Source organism: Amblyomma maculatum, chromosome 1 (assembly GCF_055883805.1).
Source record: "Amblyomma maculatum isolate TAMU_Amacu chromosome 1, ASM5588380v1, whole genome shotgun sequence".
NCBI classification, from domain to species: Eukaryota; Metazoa; Arthropoda; class Arachnida; order Ixodida; family Ixodidae; genus Amblyomma; species Amblyomma maculatum.
Window position 1 is genome coordinate 124,893,222 of NC_139344.1, and position 9,185 is coordinate 124,902,406.

General features: G+C 50.5%; 1 pseudogene; it reads left to right on the forward strand.

Annotated features, from left to right (window-relative positions):
- The first annotated feature begins 5,674 nt into the window (after window positions 1-5,674).
- On the forward strand, window positions 5,675-6,699 carry LOC146203855 (uncharacterized; annotated as a pseudogene).
- Window positions 6,700-9,185: the final 2,486 nt, after the last annotated feature.

Consider the following 9,185-nt stretch of genomic DNA (forward strand, 5'->3'; position numbering starts at 1 on the left):
GTGACAACAAAATATTCACAACTCCTGTGTACGCCACTCATGGGGCAAGAAATTTTTCCGCCTTAAAAACTTTTGAGACTCTGGGTAGAAATGTCCCGCGCTGTGGCATTCGCGCTAAAGGCCCGGCGATCATCGAGCGGCTCGCGCCTTGCGCGTTCGCGAGAGCCACCCGAGAGCACGCGCTTCTGCGAACAGCTCAGTAGAGAACGAAAGCTAGATCATCGTCTCCAGTTCCCACTGTTGCAAATGGAGAACGGCAAGGAGAAGAGGCCCAGGCGAGCACTCGCTGAAATCACCAATGTAAGTGTGACCACGACTGCGCAAGTAACGAACGCTGACGTTGGGTCTACGACGCGGTCTGCACCGCGCCAAGGGCAGGGCGCTCTGCCGAATACGGACGACTCACATGCTCCCACAATCCAAGAAGCCCATCTTACGGAGGTTGAGTTGGGGCGCCACGGAACAGACATTGCTGCGGCCGAAGCAAAGAAACCTGAGGAGCTTGACAGTGAGATCGGTGAGGCCATATTCGCTGGCGAAAGCGCCGACTTCAGTGGGATGCCTGAGTTGGCGGATTTTGAGCTTGGTAGCCAGGAGTGCTGGCTTGAGGAATCTGAGACTCTTCCTGAAGATGGACCTGTCAACGACCAAATCGCTGAGGTCCCCCTGGACTCACTCTGCGATGAATGAGGACTTCCGCATAAACTGAATGTGGTGAAGCTTTTTATTCTGTGTGTGTGATAAATGCATTGTGTTGTGTTTGCATTTCTGAAGCATTCTTTGTATTTTCGCATACAATAAATCAAAAGTAAACAAGGTTTTATGCTATCAATTAATTACCACAAGGTATTGACAACGCACTTCTGTTGTGAGTGCAGGTGGGAGCCAAGGTTTCGGCTACTTCATTCTGATGTTTTCTTTACATCGTCTGCGAGCGACCTGATACGAACTAAACCGAGCTTATGGTATGGTCAGCGGTGGCGGACACTCATCCTTCTTGTTTTCCGGAGCGGCTGAGAGCAAACGCGATACCAGACGACTACGTCAGTGCTCCAGTGTGCAGGCCGACCAGTTTACAAGCCGAGCTTCTTCCACTCTTGCCCGAGATAGGCAGGTCTAGATATAAATGTCGAAGCTGCCATTAGGCGTGCGTATCGCCGCTAGTGAAAGCCTGCGGGGCTCATTTGTTCTCTACGGATGTATTCTCAAGAGCCACAGGTTATAAAAACGCGGCAGGTTTTCCTGCTCAGGCAAGATGCGATCGCTATGAGATGTTTGCACCGCCTGATATTTTTCTCTGCGCAAAAACAGTGGACCCAGCGGTACAAAAACGATACTAATTATAAAAGAGCGAGCTTTCTTTGCAACAGCGTTACTTTGAGGCCAGACAGCCATTAAGCAAGTGTGTGACATGGCGGCAGCATTATAAGAGCCGACTTATTCATATTATGTTATCTCTATGCATGCACTGTTAAGGATGGCGACGAGACAGGCGCGAGAGATGCCGCTTTCAACCATCGAGACAAGAATTCCCGATCGAAACAGGTGGAGAGGTCCAGAACGGCGACAGCGAGACTCGACCAAGTGGGGCCATCGGGAAACACAAAGGGTCAAGTGGATCCTGGCGTCTCCCGCATGGGTCAGCACCCTCAAGGCGGCCACGCGGTCATCCCCTTCGTCTTGCCGACAGCGCGCGGCGGCCCTTGCGAAGCAGACGTTTGTGCCCACACCATGAGGCGCCGGTGGTCAACGCTTCTCCGATTCGTCTTGCCGACGGCGCGCGGTGACTCGTTCGAAGCAGGTGTGTCCCAGACTATGCGACGCCGGCAGACAGCGAGCTCTTCGTGTGTGTCCTCTACACCACCACAGCGGCTTCCTCCTTCCTCACCAAGTCTAAACCTTCGAGAGGGCGTGTCTGTGAGAGTGAAAGTGTGGCAATTTGAGTGGCATTAGAGTGATAAGGCCTACTCCCTCGACGACGAGCCCGCCCTTCACCTAGGGGACCTGGGGATTGGTTTGGTTTGGTAAAACTTCATTTCCCACAGTAGGGGTCCTGGAGGACACTCGGCTAGGCGCCAGGTGTAGAGGGCAGCTCCCACGTCGGCACGAGAGCCCGAAGCTCTCCGCCGCCGCGCGGGCCTCCTGGACAGCCCGAAGCTGATCATGCAGTGAAGCACTTTTTAACACTTTGTCAAAACGTTCCTTGTTCTTGGCGTAGGCGTCGCTCGATGCACAACCACATAACATATGGTTTAAGTCTACACGGTCACTGCACCGTTCACACACATGTTGTCCATCGTAGTCTGGGTCGATGTGCTTTATGCGCCAGGGGTTGGGGTATGAGTTCGTTTGGAGCAAGTGTAACGTGACTAATTGGCTGCGGGTTAATTCCTTATCCGGGAGGGGAAATGCTCGTCTGCCTAGATAAAAGTGCTTAGTAAGCTCGTTGTACGTGAATAATTGATCTCTGAACTCGATATGTGGAGTAACAGGGGAAACTGGATGGACGCGGTTTATGAGTCCTCGCGCCGCCTCGTGTGCGATCTCATTGAGATTCCGCAGGCCGCCCCCTAAGCTGTCATGTGTGCCGGGAACCATACGATGGACTGATCGGTGATGTTACTTCCGCCTAATATCCGTTGCGTCGTCTTGTCTATCCCGCCCTTGGCGAAAGCTCGAGTGGCTGCTCTAGAGTCGCTGTATACAGTTGTGAAGTTCGAGTCTTTTAGAGATAGTGCTATCGCTGCTTGTTCAGCTACCTCCGGCTTCTTGGTGTAAAGTGTGAGTGAGTTGCGCGTACGCCCGTGTCCATCGACTACTGCTACCGAGTAGGCATGCTTTCCCGGTATGTACGCTGCATCCACGAAAGCTGTCTGGTCGGGAAGCTGTGCCGCGTCCGCAGCGAGGGCTTTGGCGTGGGCGAGCCTTCTTCCTTGATTGTGGGTCGGGTGTACATTTTTTGGGAAGGGGGACACTTTGATTGCTTCTCGCACGACTTTGGGTAACTCCAGGACGTTGTCCCTTTCTACTATGGTGTTCAGGCCGAGCTTAAAGAGAATCTCTCTGCCCGCTTTAGTGCTTGATAGGCGTGAAATCTGTGCCGTGTGCTGTGCCTCGATGATTTCGGCAAGGGTATTGTGCACTCCTAGCTGTAAGAGTAGTTCAGTGGAGGCATTAGCTGGGAGCCCCAACGCTGTCTTGAAGGCTCGGCGTATGTCAAGCCTTCTCTGATGTTCCTTTTTCCAGTTGAGCATTGCAGCCACGTATGTGATGTGACAGAGTACAAAAGCATGAACCATTTGAATAGCGTTGTCCTCACTCAGTCCCCTGTGCCTATTCATGATGCGCCGAAACATCCGGATCGCGTTTGCAATCTTGATTGTAATCCTGTCAAGCATCGCCCAGTTGGACCCTTTGCTTTGGATGATTAATCCTAGAATTCGTATTTTATCAACCGTAGGTATGCCATTTCCATCCCTGTCGTGTAACTCTATGCATGGCGTGTGGTGTCGGCGCCAGTCGTTGGACGGGCGCCCTGGTCTTGGGGGCTGGTAGATGAGTAGCTCGGATTCTCTAGAAGAGCAGCGAAGTCAGATTGGGGCAAGATGGACCTCGGTAACCGTGATGGCTTCTTGCATGCGCGCTTCCAATTCCGCATCGCTGCCACCGGTGCTCCAGATGGTAACATCGTCTGCGTGTATGGTGTGCTCCGCATCAGCACTTTCCCCCAGTGCGCGAGAAAGCTTTGTCATCGCCAAGTTAAATAAGAATGGTGAAAGCACTGAGCCTTGTGGTGTTCCCTTATCGCCCAGATTAAAGCTTTCCGAGACGTGTTCGCCTATCTGGAGAGTGGCCGTTCGATCCTGCAGAAACGCCTTGACGTAGTGGTAGAAGCGTGTTCCGAGGTTGTGGTCAGATATAGCTTTGAAAATGGCTTGATGTTGAATTTTGTCAAAAGCTTGCTCCACGTCGAGTACCAGTAGCGCCTTGGTGTCTCGTGTGGGGAAAGGGAACATGGGAACACGGACCCTTTAAAACTAAGTGTGTATGCGGGCATCATCACTTCTTCTTCTCCGGAGTCTTTCCTACTACTAACAATGTAAATAAACCGGGTTTTCGTCTTTCAACTCCTAACTCCTTCGCTCAGCGGCGCTTCTTCCTGAGGTGGAGCGGGCGTCGATGCGGCCGACGATCCGCCCAGCGACACCCGAGTCCCACCTCTAACGTCTGGATGGCAGCAGTTGAATTGACCATGCGACCTGGTGCTGCTTCTGCGGGTGAGTGCTTGGACTTTGCCAGGCTTCAGATTTAGTGCTATTTATTCTTAACTGCTAGGAATTATTATGGGTTGTTAAGCGAGACATGTGTGATTATCTCACTTCAACAGTTGGTCAGCAAAGTCAGGACTCCGAGAGGCAACTATGGCGCTAGAAAAATTGCGGAGGTCAGAATTGGAGTTTGGTGTGGAGGTACAGGCTAAAATGACAAAACCGGAAATTTGCTCATTGCTTTTGAAATCCGCCGAGGTAGATACAATTTGCCAGGTGTGGGAACTATTCAAAGCGGATAGGGCAAAAGAGGAGGAGGAAGAAAAGAGACAAAAAGAGGAACAGAAAAGAGAGAACGAGGAACGAAAGAAAGAGGAAGCTGAAGGGAACAGAATGTCGCAGCTAGAATTAGCGGCAGAAGCCGAAGAGCGGGAGCTAAAAAGGTTGCAGCTCGCATTTGACGAGAAGAAACCAGAATTTGAACGGTCGAGAGGCGCGACTCCAGAGAAAGCAAGCGAGTCGGAAGCGTATCAAACGGGACGAAAAATTCAGATGCAGCCGTAAAAAGTGGGCGAAGACCTTGGGTTTTGTCTCGTTAATTTTGAAAGGGCGTGTGATAAAAAGGGCTACGCTAAGAAGTCATGGCCAGAGAAGCTACTGATGGTATTGCCCTGTGAGGCGGCCGCCATAGTCACGAGGCTGGATGCGTACGAGGCCGATGACTACGAGAAAGTGAAGGCTAGCCTGCTCAGAAGGTAGCATTTGTCGGCAGAAGAATTCCGTCAGCGGTTCAGAGGCGCCAGTAAGAAAGGTGGTGAGAGCTATGCAGACTTTGCATGCAGTTTGAAGGCCAACCTTAAAGAATGTTTGAAGGGCGCGTATGCGTACAAAAGTAAAGATAAGGTCGTGTAGTGTGTAGGCCCAGAGCAATTCTAAAACAGCATCCCCGAATCAGTTAAGCTCTGGATTCAAGACAAGGAGGAAGTGAGAACAGTAGAGAAAGCCGCAGAGTTAGCGGACAAACACACGACGCGGAGAAGGTTAGGCTCCGATGTAGGCGAGCCTGAAAAGAACAGTTTCGGCATGAGAAAGCGTTTTGTGCCGAAAAACGCACAATATAGAAACCCCAGCCCGTGGAAGGCGCAAAACAGGTCACGGAAAGAACTGAGGGTGGTTCTAGGCAGACCGAAGCGCAGATATCGCTGAAAAGAGTTCGAAACCAGAAAACCGTTTTGTTGTTTCAACTGTCAGGAGACGGGACACATTGCTGCAAGGTGCAAAAAGCCGCGGGTAGCCTTTTCATACGCAGATGACAGTGATGAAAATTTGGAGCTCCTACGGCCATACATTCACGAGCTCAAAGTAAATGGAAACCGTGCAGAGTCCTTGGGGACAGCGGGGCCACAATGGACATTGTTCATCCTTCCTATGTTAAAGAGGAAGACTTGACTGGGGAGGTGGCATGGATAAAGCAGGTGCTGAAAGATCAAATTCTGTGCCTTCCGATGGCAAGGGTAGTGATTTCCGGCCCGTTCGGAGAGTTAGTGACAGAAGCCGCTGTCTCGCGCGTGGTTTCATTACAGTACCTGTGCCTATTTTCGACTAGGTCGAATCAGTTGCTGCATGAACGGGGTCAGAAGCTAGCAGAGGGAACAGTAAAAGCCCTGACGAGATCAAACTCGCGCGAGCTAGCCACCAAGCTTACCTATACCACCAGGCATCAGAGACGTCTAGCCAGGGGAATGACATTCCCGATAATCAGGAACCAAACGAACCAGTTGCAGTTCGTGCGGACAAGGGGCGACCCTAACCAGAGTTCAAAGAAAGGATAACGAGTGGCCGCATTCAGGAAGAACGCAGTACGGGTTCCGTGTTGCAGCCAACCTCTCCGTGCATGGACCGCCTGCTGTGCGTCGACAAAGATTCGTTAAAAGCAGAACAGGAACTGGACCCCAGCCTGTTAAAGTTGCACTTTACAGCTCGTGAAGGCATCGCTAGGCGCAATGTGACACTACATCACAAAGGCGGACTGCTGTATCGGCACTACAAAGACAAAAAGGGTAGAGCACTAGACCAGCTGGTTGTCCCTGAAAAGTATCGCTCTGACCTACTGAGTCTTTGCCACGGTAACAGTTGGTCAGGGCACTTAGGCGTGAACAAAACAAAGGAAAGGCTGCTTGGAGAATATTACTGGCCAGGCTGTTTCAAGGACGCTGAACGCTACATTCAATCGTGCGACGCTTGTCAGCGCACAGGAAAGCCAGATGAGAAATGGAACGCACCTCTAAAGCTAGTTCCGCTGATTTCAGAACCGTTCCGTCAACTGGTGATTGACACAATGGGACACCACTGCCTAGAACCAAGTCAAGATATAAGTACGTCCTCCCTAAGATCTGCCCCGCTACAAAGTTTCCGGAAGCGGTACCTCTGAGGGAACTTAGCTCAGCGGAGATAGTCAATGCACTCCTTTGAGTTTTCGCCCAAATTGTCTTCGCAGCAGAAATTCAAGCTGACCAGGGGACAGTTCTCACGAGCGCACTGACGACCACGTTTTTGCATAGGTGTGGCGTGAAGTTCATACATAGTTCGGTCTATCACCCTCAGTCCAATAGCGTAGAAAAGTGGCATTTGGTGTTTAAAAGAGTGCTGCGGGCTACATGCTACGAGCACAAGGATGACTGGGAAAGTTGTCTCCCACCAACGCTTTTCTCCCTGAGAATGGTTCCACATGGAGCCACAGGTTTCACCCCCGCCGAACTAGTGTACAGAAGGGCTCTCCGTTCTGCGCTTAGTTTGCTAAGGGAGATGTGAGAATGGACGGGCGAAAGTCAGCCAGTCGTAGAGTACGTGCTGCAGCTGTTAAATGGTCTCAACACCACGCGAGAACTAGTGGACGAGAACCTGAAAATGGCTCAGGAAACTGCCAAGTTTTACTACGACAAGAACGCTAGACTGAGAAATTTTAAGGTAGGAGATAAGGTGCTCATTCTCAGGCCTTCGCGAAAAAACAAGCTAGAAGTTCATTAAGTCGGACCTGTAGAAGTTGTAGATCGTCTCTCTGAAACCAACTACACTTTGAAGATGCCGGGGAGAGGCCAGCAGATAAAGGTATACCACTGCAATCTAATGAAGCCCTATCTTGAAAGGAGCGGGGTGGCAAACATGGCTATAAACATACCGGAGGAGGTACTAGCCGAAACTCCCGAGTGGAACGGAAATGACAACAAACATTCTAACAGCATAAACGGTCTCGTGGCTCGTTCCGCGAGCACAAAGGTTCTAGAGCCAACTCAACTACAGCAACTAAAGCAGCTGCTTTGCTAATTCCAGGACAGTTTTAGTGGCCGGCAAGGAAAGGCAGACCTCGTTACACAGGAGATAGAACTAACCTCTACCGAGCCAGTAAGATTGAAGGCTTACAGGGTTTCACCTAGACAAAAAGAGATAATTGAGGCTGAGATCAAACCCATGTTAGAATTGGGCGTTATAGAACCAGCGGAAAGCAACTACACCTCTGCTTTGATGCTTGTAGAGGCACCGGGAAATGATCCTTGGCCCTGCGTGGATTACCGAAAGCTTAACGCCATAATTAAAGACCAGCTGTATCCAATCCCGAATATAGAGAGGATAGAGACCGTAAGCGCTGCCCAGTACACCTCCACGCTGGACCTGGTAAGGGGCTATTGGCAGGTTCCGCTCTCGGAGAATACACGCCGATATGTGGCATTCATTTCGCCTATGGGGGTATTCCAGCCTCTAGTTCTGAGTTTCGGACTGAAAAATGCGCCATTTAGCTTTTTTAAGTTAGTGGACATCGCCCTCAAGGACATGTACGAGTTTGCTGTCCCATATCTCGATGATGTGGCTGTCTTCTCCGACTCCTGGGAAGACCATATTTCCCATTTCAGGAGAGCGCTAAGCCAGTTGCGTAATGCCGGGTTAACCATAAAAGCAGAAAAATGTAATTTTGGTTGCTCGCATATGACTTACCTCGGTCATGTGGCGGGCAGGGAGACGCGAAGGCCATCAGATCTCAAGACAACTCCTATTAATGAATTCCCGCAGCCTAGAACTAAAACGCAAGTACGGTCATACCTAGGACTTGTGGGGTACTAACAGAGGTGTATACCTAACTTTTCGCAGTTGGCAAGTCCCTTGACCGACGCTCTCCGAAAACGGAAGCCGAATAGCGTGATCTGGGATGTAACAAAGGAAAGCGCTTTCCGAACGCGGAAGGAAGTGCTGGCTTCGCGGTCCGTGCTGCGTGCACCGGACTACGCAAAGGAATTCATAGTCAAGTGTGACGCTAGTGATAGAGAAATGGGGGTTGTGTTGAGCCCAGCCGGAGATGACAACGAGGAGCACCCAATTCTCTACGCCAGCCAGAAGCTAACCACGAGGGAAGAAGCCTACAGCGCTTCCGAAAAGAAATGCGCTTGCTTGGTTTGGGCAGCCCAAAAGCTAGCATGTTATGTGTATGGGGTGAAGTTTACCTTCGAGACCGATCACTGCCCAATTACTTGGCTGCGGCAAATGTCGCCTAAAAACGGCCGCTTGCTTTGATGGAGTCTAGCACTTCAAGAATATAACTTCTCCGTTCGGTATAAAAAAGGCAAATTCAATGGCAACGCCGACGAACTGAGTAGGATATTCCCGTAAATGAGGATACCACATCAGCTCAGTTCTTAATCGTGTTTTTTTTATTGTTTTGTTTTGAGAGCGCATCAGTTATTATCAGTGCATTAGCCGCTATTTCGCCCTCGTCTATTTGTTTTTGTTTCGAAAGATTGCTACCACTTTTCAAATCAGGAATAGTGTGTCGGGCTTTGGCTACCATTTTTAGCAGACATGGAAGCTTACCTTAGTAGATGTGACTTGCTGTCCGCTGCAAAGAGTTGAGCTTAAGCTCACTATTAC